The sequence below is a fragment of the Lutra lutra genome, chromosome 8 (genome assembly GCF_902655055.1).
Source record: "Lutra lutra chromosome 8, mLutLut1.2, whole genome shotgun sequence".
Classification (NCBI taxonomy): Eukaryota; Metazoa; Chordata; class Mammalia; order Carnivora; family Mustelidae; genus Lutra; species Lutra lutra.
In genome coordinates, this window is record NC_062285.1 from 49,713,370 (window position 1) to 49,739,157 (window position 25,788).

The 25,788-nt window shown below is 38.6% G+C and overlaps 1 long non-coding RNA gene across 1 annotated transcript; it reads left to right on the forward strand.

Moving 5' to 3' along the window:
* The first annotated feature begins 2,165 nt into the window (after window positions 1-2,165).
* LOC125107828 (uncharacterized) lies at window positions 2,166-24,820 on the forward strand. The gene is made up of 3 exons (XR_007129664.1): window positions 2,166-2,284; window positions 24,734-24,738; window positions 24,809-24,820. It is a non-coding gene; the product is annotated as an uncharacterized LOC125107828 (long non-coding RNA).
* The last annotated feature ends 968 nt before the right edge of the window (window positions 24,821-25,788 follow it).

Sequence of the window (25,788 nt, forward strand, 5' to 3'; positions counted from 1 at the left end):
AGTTGTAGATAATATTGCTATAAACATTTGGGTACATGTATCCTTTTGAATTATTATTTTTGCACTCTTAGGATAAATACCTCAAAGCATAGTTGCTGGTTTGTAGGGTAGTTCTATCTTTAACTTTTTGAGGAACCTCTATACTATTTCCCTTAGTGGCTGCCTCACTTTGCAGTCCCACCAACAGTGCACGGGGCTTCCCTTTTCTTCACATCCTCACCAACACCTTTTGTTTCTTGGTTTTTGATTTTAGCCATTCTGAAGAGTGTGAGGTGATGCTCATTATAGTTTTGATTGCATTTCCACAATGATCAGTGATGTTGAGCATCTTTTCATGTGTCTATTGGCTGTCTGTGTCTTCTTTGGGAAAATGTTTATTCAGATCTTCAGCCCATTTTTTAATTGGACTGTTCATTTTTGGGATGTTGAGTTTTTTAAGTTATATATTTTGGATACTAACCTTTGATCAGATATGTCATCTGCAAATATCTTCTCCCATTCCATAGGTTGCCTTTTAGTTTTGTTGACTGTATCCTTCACTGTGCAGAAGCTTTTTATTTTGATTAAGTCCCAATAGTTTGTTTTTGCTTTTGTTTCCTTTCCATCAAGAGACACATCTAGTAAGAATTTGCTGTGGCCAATGCCATAAAGGTTACTGATTGTGTTCTCCTCTAGGATTTTGATGGTTTCCTCTCTCACATTTAGGTCTTTCATCCATTTTGAATCTATTTTTGTGTACGGTGTAGGGAAGTGGTCCAGTTTCATTCTTCTGCATGTTGCTGTCCAGTTTTCCCAACACCATTTGTTGAAGAGACTGTCTTTTTTTCCCATTTGGATAGTCTTTCCTGCTTTGTTGAAGATTAATTGACCATATCATTGTGGGTTCATTTCTGGCTTTTCTACTCCATTCTATTGACCTATGTGTCTATTTTTGTGCCAGTACCATACTGTTTTGATTACTCTAGTTTTGTAATATAACTTGAAGTTTGGAATTGTGATGCCTCTAACTTTTCTTTTCTTTTTTCTTTTTTTTTAAGATTTTATTTAATTATTTGACAGACAGACATCACAAGTAGTCAGAGAGGCAGGCAGAGAGAGGGGGAAGCAGGCTCCCCACTGAGTGGAGAGCCCGATGCAGAGCTTGATCCCAGGACCCTTGGATCATGACCTGAGCTGAAGGCAGAGGCTTTAACCCACTGAGCCACCCAGGTGCCCCTGTTTTTCTTTTTCAAAGTTCTTTGGCTATTTGGGGGTTTTTGTGGTTCCACACAAACTTTAGGATTATTTGTTCTAGCTCTGTGGAAAATACTCTTGCTGTTTTGGGGGAATACCCACAGCAAAATACTCTTGCTGGAATTTCCAGTTGGGGGTCTTTTGTTTTTTGTTTCTTTTGTTGTTGGGTTTTTTTTTTTCTTGTTTTAGTTTTTACTTGAATTCCAGTTAGTTAATACACCATATAATATTAGCTTCAGGTGTATAATTTATTGATTCAACACTTATGTACAAAGGAGTGCACTTGTTGTGATGAGCTGTTGGTGTTTGGGGTTTTTTTTTTTTTAAGATTTTATTTATTTATTTGATAGAGATCACAGGTAAGCAGAGAGGCAGGCAGAGAGAGAGAGAAGGAAGCAGGCTCCCTGCTGAGCAGAGAGCCTGATGTGGGGCTTGATGCCAGGACCCCAAGATCATGACCTGAGCCGAAGGCAGAGGTTTTAACCAACTGAGCCACCCAGGCACCCCTGAGCTGTTGGTGTTTTGAGAGGAATTGCATTAAATGTTTAGACTTCTTTGGGTAATATAGACATTTTAACAATATCTGTTCTTCCAATCCATCAGCATGGAGTGTCTTTCATTTTTTTTGTGTCATCTTCAATTTCTTTCATCAGTGTTTTAAAGTTTTCAGAATACAGGTCTTTCACCTCTTTGGTTAGGTTTATTCCTAGGTATCTTATTATTTTTGGTGCAATTGTAAATGGGATTGAGTCCTTAATTTTGATTCCTGCCACATCATTATTTGTATATGGAAACAACAAATTTCCATATGCTGATTTTATATCTGTATTTTGACATCTGTATCCTGAGACTTTACTGAATTCATGTGTCAATTTTAACAGTTTCTTGGTGGAATCTTTCAGGTCTTATATAGTTGTAGTTATATAGTTACATATATATAGATGTTTATCATGTCATCTGCAAATAATGAAAGTTTTACTTCTTCCTGACCAATTTGAATAGCTTTTATTTCTTTTTGTCTGATTGCTGTAGTTAGGACTTCCACTACTGTGTAAAATAACAGTGGACATTCCTGTCTTATTCTTGACCATAGAGAAAAAGGTTTCAGTTTTCCTGGTTTATGATGGTATTAGCTATGGGTTATTCATATAGGGCCTTTGTTAATGCTTGGGGGTTTTTTTTTTAAGGTTTTTTTTATTTTTTCATGAGAGACAGAAAGAGGCAGAGGGAGAAACAGGCTCTTCACTGAGCAGGGAGCCTATTGCAGAACTTGATCCCAGGACCCTGGGATCATGACCCAAGCTGAAGGCAGATGCTTAACCATCTGAGCCACTCAGGCGCCCCTAGGGCCTTTGTTATGTTATGTTAAACCTACCTTGTTGGGGGTTTTTATCATGAAAGGATGTTGTACCTTATCAAATGCTTTTTCTGCATCTAATGAAATGATCATATGGTTCTTATCCTTTCTTTTATTAATGTGGTATATCATGCTGATTGATTTATGAATATTGAACCATCCTTGCAACCCAGGTATAAATCCTACTTTATCATGGTAAATGATTTTTTTAATGTATTACTGGATTTGGTTTGCTAATATTTTATTGAGAAATTTTGCATCTGTGTTCACTGGGAATATGGGCCTATAGTTTTCTTTTATAGTGGAGTCTTTATCTGGTTTTATTATCAGCATAATTCTGGCCTCATAGAATGAATTTGAAGTTTCCTTCCTTCTCTGTTTTTTGGAATAGTTTGAGAAGAATAGGTATTAATGCTTCTTTAAAAGTTTGGGAGCATTTCATTGTGAAACCTGTGGTCCTGGTCTTTTGTTTGTTTGGAGATTTTTTATTACTGATTCAATTTCTTTGCAGTTTATCAGTCTGTTCAAGTTTTCTATTTCTTCCTACTTCAGTTTTGGTAATTTATATGTTTCTAGGAATTTATCTATTTCTTCCAGGTTGTCCAAATTGTTGGCATATAGCTTTTCATAATAATCTCTATAATTGGTTGTATTTCTATGATGTTGGTTGTTATTTCTACTCTCTCATTCATCATTTTATTTATTTTGGTCTTTTCTCTATTATTTTTGGTAAGTCTGGCTAGGTGGTTATCAATTTTATTAATTTTTTCAAAGAACAAGTTCCTGGTTTCATTGATCTGTTCTATTGGTTTTTTAGTTCTTATATTGTTTATTTCTACTTTAATCTTTATTATTTACTTCCTTCTGTGGGCTTTAGGCTTCATTTGTTGTTCTTCTTCTAGCTCCTTTAAGTATAAGGTTAGGTTGTTTATTTGAAATTTTTCTTGCTTCTTGAGGTAGGACTGTATTGCTATATACTTTCCTCTTAGGACTAACTTTGCTGCATTCCAAAGGTTTTGGATGAATGTGTTTTCATTTTCATTTGTTTCCATGTATTTTTTTTTTAAGATTTTATTTATTTGACAGAGAGAGATCATACGTAGGCAGAGAGACAGGCAGAGAGAGAGAGGAGGAAGCAGGCTGCCTGCCAAGCAGAGAGCCCAATGCGGGGCTCGATCCCAGGATCCTGAGATCATGACCTGAGCCGAAGGCAGCGGCTTAACCCGCTGAGCCACCCAGGTGCCCCTCCATGTATTTTTTTTTTAATTTATTCTTTGATTTCCTGGCTGACCCATTCATTGTTTAGTAGCATGTTGTTGAGCCTCCATGTTTTATGGTCTTTCCAGATTTTTTCTTGCAATTGACTTCTGATTTCATAGCATTGTGATCAGAAAGGGTGCATGGTATGACTTCAATCCTTTTGTATTTGTTGAGGCTTGTTTTGTGACCTAATATATGATCTATTCTGGAGAATGTTCCATGTGCAGTTGAAAATAATGTGTATTCTAATGTTTTAGGGTGGAATGTTGTGAATATATCTGTGACACCCATTTGGTCCAATGTGTCATTCAAAACTATTGTTTCCTTGTTGATTTTCTGATTAGATGATCTGTCCATTGATGTAAGTGGGACATCAAAGTTCCCTACTATTATTGTATTATTATCAATTAGTTCCTTTAAGTTTGTTATTGTTTTATATATTTGGGTGCTCCAGTGTTGGGTGCATAAATATTTATAATTGTGGGCGCCTGGGTGGCTCAGCGGGTTAAGCCGCTGCCTTCGGCTCAGGTCATGATCTCGGAGTCCTGGGATCGAGTCCTGCATCGGGCTCTCTGCTCAGCAGGGAGCCTGCTTCCTCCTGTCTCTCTGCCTGCCTCTCTGCCTGCTTGTGATCTCTCTCTGTCAAATAAATAAATAAAATCTTTAAAAAAAAATAATAAATAAATAAATAAATAAATATTTATAATTGTTATATCTTCTTGTTGGATTGCTAATGCTAATATTGATACAGACAGAAGCACTAATAAGTACAATAAGGAATATTATAGTAATTAAAGGGGAAAATCCTGAACTAATAAGTATCTAACATCACATCCTTTTAAAATATTGCTTATAGAAAGTAATACATCCAGCAGAAAGGTTTAAAAAACAACTATGGAAGATTAAAACAGCACATAAAACTACTTGAACTAATAGATCTATAAAGAGTCTTTAATCTGGAGATAGCAAATATATATATTTTTCAGGTATACGTGATACAGATACATGAATTGACCAGGTAACAAAAATCTAAAGAGGTGTTAACTAAGTCTAAAGAACTGATGATAGGGGGGACAATGATCTGGACAGTGTTATAAATACTTAATATAGTGTGCACTGGTGCATCTTTACAATGCCATAAAAACTGCAAACTACTTAAATGTCCAAAAACTGGAGAATGAATAAAGTGTGATAGATAGATAGATAATGGAATACTACAGAAGAGCTAAACTAAATTAACTAAAACGATATGTCATCATATAGACCTCCAAAATATAATATTGAGTGACAAAAGCAAGAGGCTGAAGGATAAGTACAGTAAATTTATGTTTTTGTAAATATTGAAAACACAGGAAAAGCTTTATGTATCACTTACAGCAGGATGCATAAGCCTGGAAGAACCAAAACATAAGCTGAAAGGGTGTTCACCAAAATAATAATAATTAAGGCATCTGGGAATGGAAGTATATGTTTGGGACTGGGCAGAGATTTTGTACATATGTTCTATTTCTAGAGAGGCAGTAATATACCATGATTCAAAGTGCAGATTCAGGGCTAGACTGCCCTAGTTCAAGTCTTGATGATGACATTCTTTGTGTCCCAGTTTCTTCGCTTGTAAATTTTAGTTGATAATATTTCCTACCTAATAGGGCTATTTGAGTTTAGATAAGCTAAGACATGTAAACACTAGAACCGTGCCTGGCACGTTGCATGGGCACTCAAGAAATAAACATTAATCATTATTAGTTTTTGTTGAGTTTGGTTTTTTTTTAGGATTTCATTTATTTATTCATGAGAGACAGAGAGAGAGGCAGAGGCAGAGGGAGAAGCAGGCTCCCCAGGGAGCAGGGAGCCTGATGAGGGACTTGATCCCAGGACCCTGAGATCATAACTTGAGGCAAAGGCAGATGCTTAACCATCTGAGCCACCCAGGCAACTTCGTTGAGATTTTTCAAAGTAATAAATGAAAGATCAGAAATTGGAGAGAGCACATATGGACAGCTCTTTGGAGAAGTCTGGCTATGAAGAGCAAAAGAAAATAGTTTGCAGCTAAAGCTATATGCGGGGTCCAGGGAGGTTTATTTTAAATGGGATATTGTTGAGTATATTTATAAACTAATGAAAATAAACCAAATGAGAGGGAAAGCACAGCAAAGAGAAGAAATAACCTAAAGGACAGTGTCTGACAGGACTAGAGGAGAAAGGGCTCACAGCGCATGTGGAAAAATAAGTCCTTGAAAGGAAAAACCAACTTCCAGTATTTCAGGAAATAAAGAGAAAATGATACAGACAAGGAAGTATTTTTGTTTTCTCAATGAATTTGAGGCAAGATCTTCTGGGGAAGTTCAAGAAATGAGAAGATTTGAGTCCATGTGGCAAATTAAAGAATATGCTTACTAGCAGGAAGAGGTGTGCCAGTGTGGAGCTTGCACTGAAGATGGTGATCATGGAAGTTACACTTTTTCCAAACCACCTGTCATGTAGCAACCCTCAGCTGTATAGGCACACACATAGCAATAGAGAAGACTCGACCTTCCAGGTGTGTGAATTTTCCTGGGGATAATATACCTATTCAATTATACACAAAATTATATGATTAAAATCATCATGGATTCCAAGTGGATGAGGAACAGGGCAAGGAAGACAAAGAGGATGAAGGGATAGAAAGAAAATGGATTAAATCTCTCAGGGTCTTCGAAGAATTGTTTCCATGGTTGACTGAAGAGATAAAGAGGACATATAAGACATTGCTCAGAAGAATGGGATGCATGAATCTACTTTAAAATTTTGATTTTAGGGGCACCTGGTTAGCTCAGTCAGTTAAGCCTCTGCCTTCAGCTCAGGTCATGATCCCAGGGTCCCGGGATTGAGCCCCACCTCAGGCTCTCTGCTCAGTGGCAAGCCTGCTTCAACTTTTCCCTCTGCTTATTGCTCTACCTACTTGCGTTCTTTCTCTTTCTGTCAAATAAGTAAACAAAATCTTTAAAAATAAAATAAAATAAATAAAATTTTGATTTTAAAACTGGAGCAGTGGAGAGAATGCATCCTTGAGTTGAGAGAAGGATCACCAAGGATGAGATGGACCAGAGTGAGAGGAGGCCAGAGCACTGGTTAAGTCATCACAGGATGCTGAAGATACTCAAAATGAGAAGTAGATAAAACACTGTGATCAGGTTTATATTTTAGAAACATTCCTGCTACGATAAGAACAGATTGAAAGGGATCAAAACCAGAGAAAGGAAGATCTTTGCTGAAACCCTGTGAGATCATGATGGTTCTGATTAAGATAGTGGCAGGGAAGATGGAAAGAAATGGATTTTTTTTAAGAGATGCTAAGGTAGTAGAAAAATGTGTTTTGTGGCAGGGAGTGGGAATGAGGAAGGAGGCAGAGCATCAAATCATGTGACTGGGGCAGTTGTTAGTGCCGCTTTCTGAAAAAGGGAGAAGAGGAGGAAAATCTGCTCTGGGGCCACCTAGACCACTAATGATAAATCACCTCATACAATACAGATATATATATATATATATATCACAGAAATGACAAAATTAACACCTAGATATTAAAATTCCAGCTAAGGTTTACAGTTTGAATGTTAATAATACATATCAGTGGTCTGATACCATTTCTATATAATAGCAGATGAACAGCACAATGAAGGCTTTTAATAATTTAAAATTAAATTATTAATAAACAAAATTGCTTTGCCTAAAGATTAAAGGACTCCCAAACATCATAAAGATTAAATATTTAAATAAGTTATTTCAATTTCTTAACAGATGAGGCAATATCTGGTTTTTAAATTTGCATTTTAAAAAATGGTTAAAAATCATAACATCTGTGAAACTTGATTGGACTAATATTTTGGAACTCTCACTAAAAAAATTAATATTATACTTCATGAAAGACAACTTAAATATTAAAAATATTTAACAAATGAATATATAACTTGGTTGTCTGTTCTGTTTCCTCAATAACAAGTCTATGTTCACTGTGAGCACAGGTTTTAGAAAAAGCTGTTTTTCTAAAGGATTACTTTCATACATCTTTCGTTTGCTAAATCTCAACCTCCCAAATATCAAGGAAAAGTCAACATCGTAACAACCTGCATAGTAAGAATTCATTCAAATAATAACCCAATACCCATGTTAATCACTGTGATTTAATTATGGCATCTTTCTCTTTTCCAGAACATTTATAAATTATTCTTTGTGTAATCCCAAAGTACATTATTAATGCACATCAAAGGACAGTTTAGTTATAAATATTAATGACCTAGGGAAAGTAACTTTGGGCATGAAATTTCATAACACAGTTGGTTTTTATCTTTAATTCCTCACATTGCTTGATTATAGATGTTTCAATTAGGCATGAGTATTGTTTTATTCTTTTTGATGGAAGTTTAGAAATTACAGCATTATAATAATCAAATTTTTAAAAATATAACAGAATGCAATCCACAACAGTTACTGAAATTCCCATTTGGTTGTAAAATATGTTCTTCTGTAATAATTAAGTACATAATAAATTTAAGGGCTAAAGAATGGTTGTTTTATAATATTTACAAGAACTAATTTACATTACTGAGAGGAAGTAAGGAATTTTTTAACATAAATGTAATTAGAATCCACTGGACCCCTATTCTATCAGTCTTATAAAGACAGGTCTCTCTGATATAAATTTTTCAATAGTTATTAAGAAATTCAGTGCTTTCCTTCCATGCTTGTAGTATAAGTGTTTAAGGATATATGAAGTTCTCAAGGCACTTCATTTTCAGGTTTACATAACTAATTATCAGGGTAGCTATTTATAACTATTGTAGCTTCAATAACTTATAACTAATTCTCAATTATTATTTTATGTGGCTTAACTCTGAACATAAAGTACACTTTAGGAAAGTCTGCCAATAAATACTGCTTAACATCTTACCATTTGAAATTCTAGAATTTCATAAAGATGTCAAAGTCTTGGAAGAGCTCTAAGAAGGCAAGAAAATGAACTAATATGTAGTAAATAGTTCAGATAAAAAGGATTGCCGGATTCTGAATTCATTTCTCCCAAATGATTAAAAGGTGGTTAATAACAGTAATAAGTATCTGAGATTGTTTTAAAATTGTTGAACATCTGTGTCATTCTTCGCATGACAGAGCAGGTGAAATGGGTAAAAGCTCACTTGAATAAGCATTCACTGAGGGCTTGCAATGTGCTAGGCACTACGCTAAACACTCTATTATATATATCTTAGTCAGTCCTTATAACAAACGTAGGAAGTGGGTACTGTTACTGCACCCATTTGAGAGATGAGTAACCCAAGACTTTGTGGGAGCAGTTTGCCCATGGTCTCCAGAACTGGTCTCTAGATGGTCATGCCTGCCTGACCCTAAAGACTACAGCTCCTCAACCCCTTCCCTTTCTCTTCTCCAGGTAGGATGAAGTGGTGGTTAAGAACGCAGACTGTGCACTCTCCCAAGTCTTCTGGTAGCCAGTTTGAAACACAAGATATGCCTTATGAATGTTAAGAAACTAGGGAATAGGCTAGATATGACCTCACAAGTTCCCTTCCAGGTCTGATCCACTCAAGTGTCGAGAAACCTGAGCCTAACATCGTGAATGCTCTTAACTTCAGAAGTCTACAGTAACAGAGGAAGCCTGGCAGTCAAGGGATGCAGTAGCCATTTTTTCACCGGAGTCTTTATTTTGCTTTATTCTGCTTTGCTTTACTTTGCTTAGAGCCTCCAATTGTCCCGTCTTATCTTTGTACAGCTGGATACAAGACACCGCTTCCCAAGAACCAGTGGAAACAGGTCCACTTTTGCAGAAACCCACTCATCTTAAGAAGCACTAGGGATTCCTCTAGCTTCACTACTGCTACCTTTTTTCTTTCTGTCTTTGTAGAATGTTCATTAAATTTTGGAGTCAAAAAGCTGAAACAGCCTACCAAGGTAAAAATCTGCTTAACAATCCCAACTCCAGGTAAAAATACCCTCCTCGGCATCTCTGATCAATATGTCCCAGACTATGTGAATCTCCAGGGAATGGGAGCTCAGTCAGGGTATAGAGAGGACCATGGAAACTGAGAGGACCTCTAATGGTTAGCCTCCTCATTTTAAGCCATAATCTGCTTCCCTGTTATTTCTAACCTCTGCACCCAGGCAAATCTCTCTCCTTCAACTTTTAAAGACAGCAATCACATCTCTTTTCAGTCTCAAATGCTCCAACTCATCCCCGGTTCCTTCAAACATTTCTAATTTAGCATGAATAACAAGAAACCTCACCAGTTCTGTCAATCTATACTGTCAGTGACCTTCTTAAAATGTGTTCCACACCCCAGAACTCCGCAGAATGCCACAGACATCAGGGTATCCTTGGGTGGCTCATTTGGTTAAATGTCTGACTCCTGGTTTCTGCTCAGGTCATGATCTCCACGTCCTGGATCTCCTGCATGGGACTCTGCCCTTGGTGCAGAATCTGCTTGTCCCTCTCCCTCCCCCTCTGCTCCTCCCCAAGTACACTCCTCTCCACTCATACTCATGTGCACGTGCTCTCACTTTCAATAAATAGCTAAAATCTTTTTCATCTCATGAGACTCAAGGACAATGGAGAGAATATCTTCTTATAGTCCAGACACCATGATTACATGACTGCAACCTAAGATTCCATCGGAATGTGAGGCAGACAAATCACACCGGTCAATCACACAGCTCACAAAGTGCTGACCATGAATTCATGTTTATGTGTTTACGGTTCCTTTACTATATTCATGATGTGCATTACCAATAATCTAGGCATCTCCTGCGCTACAGCCAAAACTTTTATTCAAAATGTACTCTCCCGTCATTTTGCCCTATACATTAGTAACCTCTTGCCTCTGTATAAACCAGAAGCTAATGTATATTGAGCTCTCACTGTGAACAGGAGCTGTGCCAACCACTTACACACCTGACCTCCCAGTGTCCCCACAGGATAGGGATTCTCTCATCATCACCATTACTTCAATGAGGAAAATAAGACTTAGAGAGATTATCTGCACAAAATTCATGTTTCCATCAGTAATCGTAAGTACATGGTATTCATCAACAATATTGTTAAAGAAGCTCTCCTTCCCTCCCATAAGCGCTGCAAGATAGTCCTAACACCAATGAGTGCTCCTTGCTGGGAACTTGGATCTCCTTGGTTTGTGAGGCTGTGGCTCTGCTCTCTGGGGTCTCCTGTTTAATTACCTTTGTGTTCTGTCCCAGTCCTGGACAAGGAGAGAGATTATATTAACTTCTCCATCCAGTAAAAATAAAATCTTAAAATGTGGGTGGCGACTAAAATAGATTTCTTGGTTAGGCAAAAAGTCAATGACATGATACTTCCTATGGATTAAAACTCAATGTCTTTGCTGAATGCAACAGACCAAAGGTTTGAGAGTTTAACCATTTATGCCCAGGGCTCATGTGCTGCTTCTACCACACTGGGTTATATAATATGCAGTGATAAGAGTATTATCTCATTCTCTCCCCATACTCTCCCCTCGTCCTGGCAAACTACATTGATTATGAGCTAAAACCACAGGAAATATGGCATAGAATCAATAGCATGTTACACAGTGCAGTAAACAAGTCTATCTTTGGGCAGATGAGCATGAATTCCCCCTTTCTTTTAGTAATAATACCCTGGTGTTCTTTCAGGGAATTCCTTCTCTTGCCTTGGGTACAGTGGGATAGGATCATTAATTAAGGGACCCAGCTGGCACTAACCGTGGAGGAAGAGTGGGAGGAAGTATGACCATCGTGATCCAATTATTTGCCCCTCCCTGGAGCTTGACCCTGGAGCCCCCATTTATTCTAGTAACAACACCTTGATGAGCCCAAAGAGGAGTCCGTACTCCCTGAATTCCTGGACTGCCCTCAGCCCTTTTCCTGCTCAGAACCTAACCAGTATTCCTTCTCCTCCACATCCTTCCAACGAATGTTCTTCTTAACAGATTCAATGTCTGTTTCTTGTATCCAAACAACTTTGTCATCTCCATCTCCACCATGCCACCTCTTACAGATGTGGCCCATCTTAAGTAGCATCACTCGTGCTGGATCACATTTTCATCTGAGGAAAGAAAACAAAAACAAAACATCTCCGTCAGTTTTAGCGTTTTGGCCAACTAAAGTTAATATCACGTGACACTTACCAGCTGAGCACACTACTTGTGTTTTGTGTTTACTTATACAGCTCCCTATTTTATGTTTTGTGTCTACTTATGCAGTGCACCTACCACTTAGTGGGCCTCTTGGGAAAAGACACCTCCTTTCTTCAACTTACACTCCCATGAGAGCCACCCACGTTTGAATTTTGAGTTCATTGCTTACTTGTCCTTCATTCTGGAAAGGAAAGGGATGGTATGAGGGAAGAAAAGTGTAAGGCATATTCCATTGTAAGTAAAAGGGGAAGTTAAAAAAACAAACAAACAAAAAACCTTACTCAGAACACTAAGAGAGCAGAAATAGAAAGTAAGAAGACCTTTTTTCCACTTGATGATTTAATTCTATTTCAAACTGCATGAAGTTACTAAGTATGTCCAGAAAGGGGCACCTGGGTGGCTCAGTCAGTTAAGCTACCGACTCTTAATTTCAGCTCTGGTCATGATGTCAAGGTTGTTGGTTTGAGCCCCCCAGGCTCCACAGGGAGTCTCCTTGCAATTCTCTCTCTTTCTCTCTCCTTCCACCCCTCCCCCCATGTACTTGCTCTCTAGCTCACACTCGCTCTCAAATAAATATATTTTTTTTAATTTACAAAAAAAAGTATGTCTAGGCAGAATTTTTTTCTCTCAAGATAACCACCGCCTAAGTATGAAGCCCAAACAAACCTCTAAGAACAGCCTTCTAGTGGCCTTCTCATTGCCATCTACCTCTGCGTTAGCGGGGACTTCACCCTAAATTCACGCCAAGTGAAGCAATTTGTGCTGGGTGTCTTAGCCAGAGGCCAGGAAGTCCCAAAGAAGTGAGAATCTAGCAGCACTGTACACCTTATTTTGTGTGTGTCAGAATGTTTATATTCATTTGGTGCTGTTTCCTTCCTGCCGGAGAAGTGTCAAAGCCAAGAATTGATTTTATTAATTCAGTGTGATCTGTTTTTCATCTTTTTCATCAAATCCTGAAACACCTGCTGTCAGTTTACGTCTCTACTGCCGCATATGGGAAACTCCAGCCATTTATAGGATGCAAGGAAGCCATAACCGCAGTCTTATAAAATAAGTCTCATTTTTAACTACTTGAATATTTTTCTGCCTCATTCATGTACCTCCTGCAGAAATATAGCATAAACGTATTGCACTATAGTAAGGCAATTAATAACACTTGGGGCCAACAAAAGATGTAGTATGATGTTATGCTTCTTTCACTCCTAACACATTAAATTTAAAGTGTAGAAAATGAACTATGGTTGTCTTTTTATCTTTATATGACCAAAGAAACCCATAAAAATACAGAATGACAGCATCTGAAAAAGAGTTCTCATTTCCAAATCTACCTGTCATTTTAAATGGCAGATGAAACATAGAATCAGACTAGAATGTAAGCCAGCAGACAGAAGAAAGAATTGGGAGGAAAATCTGATATCTCTCATTTCTTTAAAAAGAATGGTTTTAATATTGTATGCTCCCATTTTCATTATAAAGGAAATTAGAACAATGTGACTTCACACACCAAAAAGGGAAGAGAGGGGAAATCAGGGGAGGGGGGCGGAGATGTGACTGCAAAGAAAATCTGGAAAGATATTTCCCAGAAATTCCCTGAAACAAAAGATGAAAAGACGGCCCTCTCAGCAGCTGGTGCTGTTGCCACATGAACTGCTATGATTAGCATAGGTATTTACTTACGCCTCATTTTTTAACTGTCTTGGCCTACGATACTTTCCATTTTAGAGAATTGGAATAAAGTCTGAGGTTGGAACACATCAAGAGACACAGCACATTGTGTATCCTTTTCCATTATATCATTAAAAATTATAGAGACTTGCAGCTGCTCAGTCTTTTCTCCAAGACAGGAACTATTACAGCTAAAACCTACAAACAAACAACTACAAAAAAAAAAAAAAAAAAAAGAGAGAGAGAGAGAGAGAGAGAAATATTTAGCAAAAGAGAAAATATTTAGTGAAAATTTGGGCTCCACGGATCAAAATTCCTCTCCTGATTGTTTTGGGGGAATTTTTTGTTGTTTTTTTTTTGTTTTGGTTTTTTGGGTTTTTTTTTTTTTTTGAGAAAATAAGAAACATTACATGGAATAGTTGGATACACTTTGGAGAACATATGGTGGTTCTTGGAAAAATAATCATCTTTTACCCTTGCTCATTTCTTTCTAATGAGCACCCTCCTCATCTATATTCAAACCATGGGCATCAATTCACTTCTCTTTCTCTTTTCCAGAGTGCATAACATTTTTTTAGAAGTTATAGTCTAATTATTGTAGCAAACCTAATTCAATATTCTATATCAAAATGTGTACTATACTAAACAGAATTGAAATGTTCATGTTTTACAACTTGGCTTCCTTTAACTATTCAGTAACTAGACCCTTTGTAAAAAAAAAAAAAAAAGGCAATTTTAGTGACTCTGCATTTTATATTCCCTTCTTTTACCAGTTGTCATTTTATTCAACACTCTGATTACTCCATAAAATTGAAGTTATTTCCAAATGTATTTTTCCACCTAAAAAAACAAAAGTGTGTAATACAACTTTCTAAGTTTAGAGATACATAAAAACACATTAACAAGACCATGGAGCCCATAGTAAAAGGCCTGGACTTTGGAGTTGAACAGAACTGGTATCAGATTGAAGCTCCACTGCTTACAAAAACTATGTGACAAGTCAGTAAGCTTCACCAAGACTTTCTCGGTTAATAATTAAAATAGGCAGGATAATACTTCTATTATCCAGGAGGTGTTGTAAAGCAAAGCGTAAATGAAAAAATGGAGTAACGTGCTTCATATGGTGCCTAGCACAAAGCAAGTGCTCAAGAAAAGGCAACAGTGGGACAGTTGTGGCAGAGCAGAACTCCCGTGGAGTCCTACCCAAGACTCTGTACCTGCTTCTGTCCCTGGCCCCACCATTGGCTGGGAATGCAGCCTTAGCTTGCTCACGTGCAGAATGAGAGGGAGAGGGACTGACATTCAGTGGATGTTTCATAAACGCTGATTATACTCTAGTACACTGTTTTGTGCCATCTCCTCCCCCTGGCCACTCTCCCCTGGGCTTTTCCCAGGGCCAGCTCCACCATTATTTTGAGAATTCAGTTCCATGTCACCTCCAAGAGGCCTTCCTTGACCACCCTGTGTTACGTAGCTGCCTTCCACCACCTCCTCACAATGCACACCCACGCTTTTTCAAATCACCACGAGTCTTTTTCCTTCATCATGCTTTTTCATCATCTGCTTCCTTTTTTATCATCTGCTTCCTTGGTTGACCAACTTCATGAGAACAGGTATCTTTTTTGCTTTGTCACCATTTTGTTGCCAATGCTAAAACAGTGTCTGGCACAGGGTAGTTGCTCAATAAATATTGACTGAATGAATAAATATCATACCCAGGTATAAGCCCAACAGAAATTAGTGCACATGTCCACAGCATATTTCCACACTTCTATTCAGAATAGCCAAAACCCCGAAGCAACCCAAATGTCCATCAACAGGAGAATGGGTTAACAAACTGTTGGGATTTGGAAGCGTTAGAGTACTATTCTAAGCAGGAAAGAACTGGAGCCTCTTAATTGATATACAGAACACACATTAGTGAACTCCTTCCCTTCATTCTGCATGCTTTCATGCAGAAAGCATGTCCTTCTACATTACAAAATTATGGGCTTGATGGAGCCTCAGCAGCATTGCTCCAGTCCTCTTATCAGCCTGCATGGCATGCCCCAAGTTACACAACTATTCCAGAGCCAAGTCAAGAACTCATGCTTCCTGACTCCTAACTCACTGCTTTTTATACTCATCCCTGTGCTGCTCCATGAGGCAACACAACACAGTAAAGAAAGCTCTGGAATCAAACCTTGGTTCCACCATTGAGCAGCTGTCTGATCTCTGTGTGCCCTCAACCTCTCATGGTTTGCATAACTCTGTTTGCATTACAGAGACACAAGAGTGCCCACCTCAGAGATTCTCTGTAAAGGGAAGTAAGATAATACAAGAGAGAGTGGCACAGTAATCATTCAGTGTGCTATATCTTTTAAAATAAAACTCTATTTGATATTAAGTAAGATGGAGCTGAGTCACAGCTAATTCATGAAAGTCGGTTGCATTCTCAGACCAGAAAATTCCTCCACATTCCACTTGAAAATGGAATATGTTTAAATATCAGTTTTTGTTTCCAAGGAAATGTCCCTGCTGCTTTTTTTTTTTAAGATTTTATTTATTTACCCGACAGACAGAAATTACAAGTAGGCAGAGAGGCAGGCAGAAAGAGGGGAGGAAGCAGGCTCCCCGCTGAGCAGAGGGCCTGATGCAGGGCTCGATCCCAGGACCCTGGGATCATGACCTGAGCCGAAGGCAGAGGCTTAACCCACTGAGCCACTCAGGCGCCCCTGTCCCTGGTGCTTTTAAAAGCAAATGGTATTAAGGAGGGCGTGTGTTGCATGGAGCATTGGGTGTCATGCATAAACAATGAATCTTGGACCACTGAAAAAATAAAATTTTTTAAAACAAATAAATAAAAGCAAATGTCTTTGAATAAATTAGTAAACAGATTTCAACTGAAGGAGTTGGTTTATGTCTCTCACAAAGTAACATATTTGCATTTTAAATGTCCGACTGCATTACCTGTAGATACATGGTACTTTGAAAGTTGTTGAAATTTCTAGTACCCTTATTTCTGTACAAAGGTAAATGGTCACATTTTATACAAAACCACTGGAATTTTAGTTTTCTATTTTTATCAAGATATTTGGGCTTAAATGTTTCAAAAACTGAAGGCTGTTTGGTTGAGATAAATATGTTGGTTAGCAGGGAATGGGAAAATGCCTCAAAAGAGCTGCCCGAATAAAGCAGCTAGTAGATAAATAATTGTCATCCAAAACCAGAAGAGCATGTTGAAGGCAGCGTCTCCCCTCACCACATGCAGTTTTCCGTAAAATCAGACTCTATACATGGTCCCATCTCTTTGCCTTTGCAAACTGTGGAGTTGCCTAAACAATACCCAAAGCTGATTGGCGCTGGGGCTTTCATTACTGTGTGACCTCTTTGGATCCTATAACAGGGTGTGGAAGAGGACAGTCAGAATCCTCCCTGGCAGGAAACCTAAAGCACATCACCAGCAGGTGTGGTCCTGTGAATGAGCCACGTCAGGACATTAACACCAAGTGTTTTTCTTGTCAGAGGACGATCTGATAGTGGTGAAGGCTTTATAGTTCTCTGTTGTTTCTGAAAGGAAATAGGAAATATACTATTTAGATTCTAAAGCAACTAAAATAGAGGCTCTTTGTGGCAGATGGGATTTTTATGAGCTGTTTGTCACCATATACCAGTCTTGTTAAGAAGCAATCGTTTTCTGCTTCATTACACTAAGATAGCTCTGTTTAGGGTTCCACTCAGCTGTGAAATGATTTTAAAACTTCTGTAAGGAGTAGAGATGGGGTTTTTTTTATATATATAATAAAAGATTGTTAACAAAAAATGTACTGAAACACAAAAAAAACGTGGTCAAACGCACTATTTTTTGTGTTGGGGAAATGGAGATATGCTGAATCTCCTACTTATGCTTTATCTGCTCATTTATACCAACAGAGAAAACTGCATAATACTTTTATTTCTCTGCCGAAGAAAGGTAAGAGTTCCTTTTATATTTTTACGTCGTCTTTGTGGCATATAGCATACAAATGGGAAAGGATGAGTACTAGAGTGAGGGGCAATTTCAGCTTAAATATGTGAAAAGAAACACAAATTTAGCAAATGCAAGAAACACATTTTTAATGGTTTTACTTTCCTCAAAACTAATCTCCTTTTCATAGATTTCATAGTTACTTTTCATATTTGACCATGTTTTTAAAGGCTCGGCACTGGGGGCAGAAGAAGCCTAAACATGTTATTTTAAAGATTATAAATGTATCGTGTCATGTTTCCCAGCTCTCATCTTCCCCATTCAGTGCAAGTCAGGGGATTCAGGAGGGCTTGGATCAAATCCTGGCCCCGGCACTTACTTATGTGACCTTAGGTACATTAATTAAGCTTTCTGAGCATCATTCTTCTCATCTAGAAAAAGGTGATTAGTAACACGCAACTTGCAATATCTGTTACCTCTTGCCTCAGGAATGCCTCGTTAACAAATAACCCATAAAACCTCAATGGCAAATATTAAGAATCATTTATTTAGCCGGTAGTTCTGCAGGGTTCTGTTGACTTAGGCTGAGCTCAGTCAGGCTTAGCTGAGCATAATCATGTGCCTGAAATGTGGCTGGCCTCTTCACTTCCACGAGCTGGCTTTCCCCGGGCTTGGTTTGCTGCAGGCCGATCTAGGATGGCCTCAGTTTGTACAATTCGGGCAATTCTGGCCTGCTTCGTGTGTCTCCCATCCTCCAGTCCTCTAACCTGGGCTCATTCTCATGACAATGCAAAAGTAGCTAGGAGCAAACAAATCCATTCACACAAGAGTTTTTCAAGCCCCTGCTTATATCACATCTGCCCAAAACAAGGCACATGGCCTGGAACGGAGTCGGGTGGGAGAGTGCAACACAGTTGCAGGGGAAAATGTGAAAAATTGGGCCATTAACACCATCCATCTGCACACTTGTTGAGTTTGTAGAGACGGAGCTATCTTGTGAATGTCTATGAAGCCACTAGGATAGCACTTGGCATCCAGTGGGCACGGGGTGAGTGTTAGTTTTCTTCCCTCCTAAATGTACCCAGTTGCTTTAGGCCCCACCTCAATGAATCCCCGAAGATCTTTATTTGTCTGTTGAAAAGGCCAAATGAAAGTAGAAGTTATTATATAAAGAACTTGTAGTTTTCTCTCCCTCTTGAATCAGGATACTCACTTTCAGGGAGGTAAGAAACCACGTGACACACCCTCATTAAATATTTTATGCAAAGATCAGAAAACTGAAATATGATTTTATACTGAAATACATGCAGATATGCTATTGAGTGCTTTGGGCTCCAGTGGAAAGGGGGTGGCACATAATAGGGTCTCTGTGCTTCACTCTTTGGAGAAAGAGTCCTTCAGAGGACAAGTCTGACAACCTACAGGGAGGAGCTTTTAAGTAGAAATGTGTTCTGCAGGGGCAGATGTTCCTTATACATGCTGCTTCTGAAACTTTCCCCCCAAATGTCAGGTTTCAACCTCAGTAAAGGGGGCTCTGAAACAAAGACAAATAGTAATAGAAGGAAAGAACACCCATATTTATCTCGCAAGCAAATGCAGTTTGGTTACACCAGGGTAGGATTCTGGAAAAAGCCTAGTTAGGGGAAAACAGGGAATGCTTTTTGTCTCAGAAGTAGAAGCAAGCTCAGCAAAGGGGAGACAATGGATCCCCTAGTCCTCAGTGCTGCTGCAGGAGATTCTGCAAACCCCAAGAAGCTAGAGAACAAAGTCCCTATCCCATTTCACACACACTGCTCAGCAGATCCAGACCCTTCCACCCTGGGAGTTTAATGCTGGGGGCCTCAAATACTCCCACGTATGGATCAAAGAAGTCCATCAAGGCAGAGATGAGGAGCAAGAGCTAGCACTTCCAGAGATAGACACAACCCAAAGCAGCCCCTCCCCACTCACCTCTCCATCCCCTTTAAGACCCTCTTCTATCATTAACATATTTCTAAATTTTGAATTCTCCACAATATCTCTCGCTAGACTCAATGACATAAATATTTTTCTTCACAATCTTTAAGAAAAATAGGTACACCAGGAAGAAGCCAAATAACCTCGCCTATGCTTTGCCTGGATGCCAAAGTGGCTAACTCCAAAGCTAGAATAAAAGAACAAAATAAACCTGAGGAAAGTAGAAGGAAAGGATTAAAGGATAAAGGCATAATCAAATTAGAAAACCAGAAGATAATAAAATTTATATATAAATCTAAAATTACTGATGGAAAATATAAGTGAAATAGAAGAATGAATGCAATCATGAAGGAAATCCAGCTTGCTGCCTATACTAATAATCCTCTCATCATGCATTAGCAGGTATCAAAAGACACTAAAAGAACATTGGCTCAAATGTCCCAGAAGAGAAACATAACTTAAGGAACAAAAGAACTTTATTATTTATTATTAGCAAAAGTATAATTAGTATCCTCATAAACATTAGTATTCTCAACAGATTATGAAGACAAAGGAACAATCAAGAACACGAAAGGGTTCTTGGAGATGAGAAAAGCAATTGCCAAAATTAAAAATTTAAAATGTATAGCATGGTCTGATTTTATTAGTAATACATATGTTTGCATATAGGAAGGTCTGAAGTTTATAACCCAGATTGTTGACAGAAAATTGTCTTGGATTCACTACATCTGTATCACGAGGATACAAATGTAAACAAAGGGGCACCTGCTCCCAAATGTTCTTAGCAGCAATGTCCACAATAGCCAAACTGGAAGGAGCCAAGATGTCCTTCAACAGATAAATGGGTAAAAAAAGATATACATATGCATATACATATATGCATATGTATATATACACATACACACATATACATACAGACATACACTTATAATGGAATATTACTCAGCCATCAGAAAGGATGAGTACCTACCATTTACATCAACATGGATGAAACCAGAGGGGATTATGCTCAGTGAAATAAGTCAATCAGAGAAAGAGAATCATCAAATAGTTTCAGTCATATGTGGAATATAAGGAATAGGGCAGAGGATCTTAGGGGAAGGGAGGGAAAACCGAATGAGAAGAAACCAGAGAGGGAAACAAACAATGAGAGACTCTTGACTCCAGGAAAGAAATTGAGGGTGGCAGAAGGGGAAGTGGGTGGGGAGATGGGGTAACTGGGTGATGGGCATTAAGGAGGGTGCTTGATGTGATAAGCACTGGGTGTTATACACCACTGAGGAAGCATTGAACACTACATCTGAAACTAATGATGTACTATAGGTTGGCTAATTGAATTGAAAGAAAAAAATTTTAAGACAAAAGAAAAGAAAGAAAAAAAAAAGAAAAAGAAAATTGCCTTGGAGAACTGGAATAGGATAGGTGGCCTGAGCAGGGGGTAAACTTTCAATGCTTAGTGTAGTGCTTTAGAACAAAGATTCCATAAGGCGATTCAGATTCAGAGGTACAAACTTCCAGGTATAAAGTAAATAAGTCACAGAGGCAAAATGTACAGCATAGGGAATATAGTCAATAATACTGTAATAATGTTGTATGGCGACAGACAGTGACCATACTTACGGTGGTGAGTACTGAGTAATGTCTACAACTGTTGAATCAGCCTGTTGTACCCCTGAAGTTAATACAACATTGTGTGTTATACTCGAAATAAGTAAATAAACACACACACACACAGATTCCACAGCAAACTGTCATGGTTCCCATCCAGAGATGTCACGTCACTTGCTGTGTATCTTTCATTCAACATGATACTTAATTTTTCTGTGTCTCTATTGCCTCATGCATAAATATGGGACTATTCATACTATGTATTATGAATGTTGCTACTACTACACACACACCATTAAATAATATTCAGCCATAAAAAAAGGGAAGGAAATTCCGCTGTTTGTGACATGATTGGAACTTGAAAACACTACGCTAAGTGAAATGTCAGACAGAGAAAGACAAGTACTTCATTATCTCACTTACATATGGAATCTAAAAAAGCCACGCTCTTAGAAACAGACTAGAGTGGTGTTACCAGAGTTAGGGGTTGGGGGAAATAGGGAAATGTTGGTCAAGGAGTACAAACTCCCAGTTATCAGATGAATACGTTCTGAGGATCCAATGCATAGCATGGTAATTATAGTTAATAATACTGTATTATATACTTGAGAGTTGTTAAGAGAATAGAAATTAAATGCTCTCACCACATACACACATGTGAATTCTGTGACTGATAGAGGTATTCGCTAATGTTATGGCGGTAATCTGTATGCAATATATGAGTGTATCAAATCAACTCATTGTAAATCTGAAACTTATACAATGTTGTTTGTTAATTATATCTCAATAAACCGGATGGTGGGGGGAATATAGCTCTCAAGCACATTAATTTATATGGCTCTGTTATACATCCTTAAATTTTTTTAATTCTTAATTTTTTTATTTTTTTTTCCATTCTGTCTCCTTCAGTGAATCTTCACCAGAGTGGACAAAGGAAAGAAATCATTTGTTTTTACCCCTTTTTACTAAAAGATTAAGGGAAGAGAATAAATAATATTTCCTTCTTGTGTGTCAGAAAGAAACAGAGAGAAATCTAGCTGACAGAATCCTAACTCCAGCTTTTAGTTTCGTCGAAACCACAGAAATGATGCCTCTACAGAAACCGTAGGTTTCTGAAACTTGGTTTAAACTGTTGGCCGAATGGAGTCTGAAGGCTCATCCGTAGATGCCCTTCTTTCAGACCATTATTACACAGACACAAGTTTACACCAAGTTCATTCGTGCTACCAGAGATTCTCCTCACTCTATGCAAGGTCCTGGCTCTGGGTAGTTGCGATTACGTAAATCAAGCACATTTGAAGTCTGCCAGGGGAGTTGGTATTTAAAATAATAATTTGGTGCATTTTTTTGGAAAGCAAATTATTAACTCTACCTTTTCTTGGTTTGCAAAACCAGATTTTGATATGGGACATGTTTAAAATGGGATAAATCTATAATTCTGTTTATAAAGTGTGTAATCTTCTGGGACTTCAAGCATCAATACTCATGAATCATGTCTTGGATTAAGAAAATGCAATTTTACAAGCTTAACTAAGGTCAGAGATGGTGGCCTGGTGTTCACCTAGAATAGGTGAATCCTATTCTAGAGACTCTCAAGGACCATAGGAAACTGCAGACATTCCTGTTTCTGTGCTTCACGCACCTGAAACCAAATCCTGTAACAAGGAATTTATCTCTCTCTGGTCAGACCCCAACAAATTCTTGTTTTTTAATATATATATTTTAAAGATTTTATTTATTTATTTGATAGAGATCACAAGTAGGCAGAGAGGCAGGCAGAGGGAGAGGGGGAAGCAGGCTCCCTGCTGAGCAGAGAGCCCAATGTGGGGCTCGATCCCAAGACCCTGAGATCATGACCTGAGCTGAAGGCAGAGGCTTAACCCTCTGAGCCACCCAGGCGCCCCTCTTGTTTTTTAAAAACTGGTTCCAGAGTGCCTGCCTTTGGCTTGGGTCCTGATTCCAGGGTCCTGGGATCCAGTGTCAGGCTCCCTGCTCAGCAGGAAGTCTGCTTCTCCCTCTCCCTCTGCTCCTCCCCCTACTCATGCTCGCTCACGTGCGCTCTCTCATTCTCTCTCTCTCTGCCAAATAAATAAATAAAATCTTTTTTAAAAAAATTAAAACTGGTTTCCCTTACTACCCTTAAATTTCTGTTTTCAATTATTAAAGAAAGACAAGTATTTTATTAAAACCCAAACTCCTCTCCTTAAATAATAAACACACACACACACACACACACACACCAGAAAAACAAAAAAAAAAAACTATGCCTACTCTTTACTAGGCACAAAGCATTTTTTTTTAAGATTTTATTTATTTATTTGACAGAGATCACAAGTAGGCAGAGAGGCAGGCAGAGAGAGACCAGGAAGCAGGCTCCCTGCTGAGCAGAGAGCCTGGCGGGACTCTGATCCCAGGTGATCATGACCTGAGCCAAAGGTGGGGGCTTTAACCCACTGAGCCACCCAGGTGCCCCTGGCACAAAGCATTTTCAATACCTGTCAGTCTAAGGGTTAGGTCCAAGGCTAAACTATAGAAATATATCATATGTATGTGTACCACATCCTTTAAATTATAACACAACAACATTTGCTTAACTGAGAAGTCCTAGTCAATGCAATGCAATGCGATATTTTAATTCACTGTAATAAACATGTTTTGAAAGCTAGTCTGAACTGGAAAGACCAATAGAAGAGAAAATTTCAGTAAAGCAAAGGGCACCAAGGTGGCAATGGAGAAAAGAAGTAAAAATATTATATATCTTATAAAGGCAGAAGAAGACAGCTCTTCAGTGGTCTAAAAAAAACCCCTTCCATTGTGTCCAGTGCTTTATGACCCCCCACTCCAAACATCTATGGATACAGCTATAGGAAAAAGAAATGTCATTAGACCTCTTTGTATTGTGTATATTGTGACTTTTTAAATGAAATTAACTATAGCTAGTTTTACACACACAAAAAAATTTAAACTTCAGAAATCAGATTGGCTTAAAACCTCTATTTATGCCATGACAAACGATGCCTTTGTGAGCTGACCTTGATTTTGAATGTTGCCTGAAAAAAAATTCATTACGGGAAGGAGAGGACCTGAAGGAATTCCTTCCAGTGTATTAATAGCTCTCACCAAGACAATTAGGTCATGGCTGAATCAAGTCAGAAGCACCTCCGTCTCCAGAATATATTGAATTTTTAGAAGAGTTTTTCAGTTGTACGTGTGGTAGAACACCTTTAAATGCAAAGTGTGACTCACCCTTAGACACGGGGCTCTTTTGGACCTTTCAGAAAGTCAGGGGGCCAGGAAACAAGTTCTTTCCTAATGGATCTCTGCTAAGCCCTTCAGGTGGGGAATGACATGGCCATGAGTGTTTTAGGAAATAATTCAAGTGACAACGTAGCGATAATGAGGTTCTGAACTAGGACAATATCCACGGGAATGGCAAAAAAGGAATGAGTCAAGAAATCTTGAACAGGCAAAATGAATGTGGTTTCTTAACTAACTGGATACAAGAAGTAAGGGCCATAACAACAAAATGTCTAGGTTGTGTTAATAAAGGGGAAGGTAGGATCAGGAAGTGTAAGATCCAGAACAAAGGAGAAGGAAAGTCAGACCTAGGGAAAGGGATGAATTCCATATGGACATACTGAGTTTAAAAAATTTTTAGAACATACAACAAACCAGTTGGAAATTCAGATCTGAAGTTCAAGAGAGAGAAAAAAGTCCTGAAGAATAAGATCTAGGGCATGCCATCGAGTTCAACCCAGGGAAGAAGACAAGATCCCCTGAGGGAAAGAATAGGGACAAGAACTCAGAACAGAAGTTTGAAAGTGGCTAACTGCCGTGAGCAGGCAGGAGAAGATAAGCCACCCATACAGGCATTCATTCGATGGTTCAAATTAAACAACTCATCCCTTCTACTTTACAGAGAGAATTGGAGGGGTGGGAGTGAGGGAGGAGATGCTACCCATTCTACTGTAAGAATCATGTAAGGTGTAAAGGGGGGCTGCTTTCCCAAACAGCCAAATCTGAACGGCCCCAGCGAATGTGACCGGCCTTGTGGGGGGCTGTGTCAGAAGACTCGAGATACAGGATCGACTGGACACAACTTAAAGTCCAAAAGCATGAAGGAAGGGGGTGAAGTCAGAGCACTGTCCCACAGCCCCACACGCCTCTCGGTCGGGACTCTACCACCACTTCTCACTCACTTCTCTCACTCCAGATTTTTCTTCCAAAGGTCAACAAAACTTGGATTAAAACCTCGGACATCTTTCAAGTAACAGGGGTTATTAACCTGTTTGGGACAGTAAAGTTATTCAAAGTAAAGGACCAAGGTTTCCTGTAGTAAATGTCCATGTAATACACACAGAAACAAACCCTTCTGCAAAGGTGCCCATAGCTTCCTTCTTGGCCTAATGGAAGTTTCTGGACTTTCATAATGCCACCGTCTCCCCCTGACAAGGCTCCCTTCTCTCTCTTCTCCATCGCCGTGGCTCAGCTATGACACACCTCGTGCTTTTTTGACTCTGCGTACCTGAATGGCCATCTCTTCCAACTAAGCTGCTTTGTGCTTGCTTTTGGCTCTGTCTCTCCAGTCA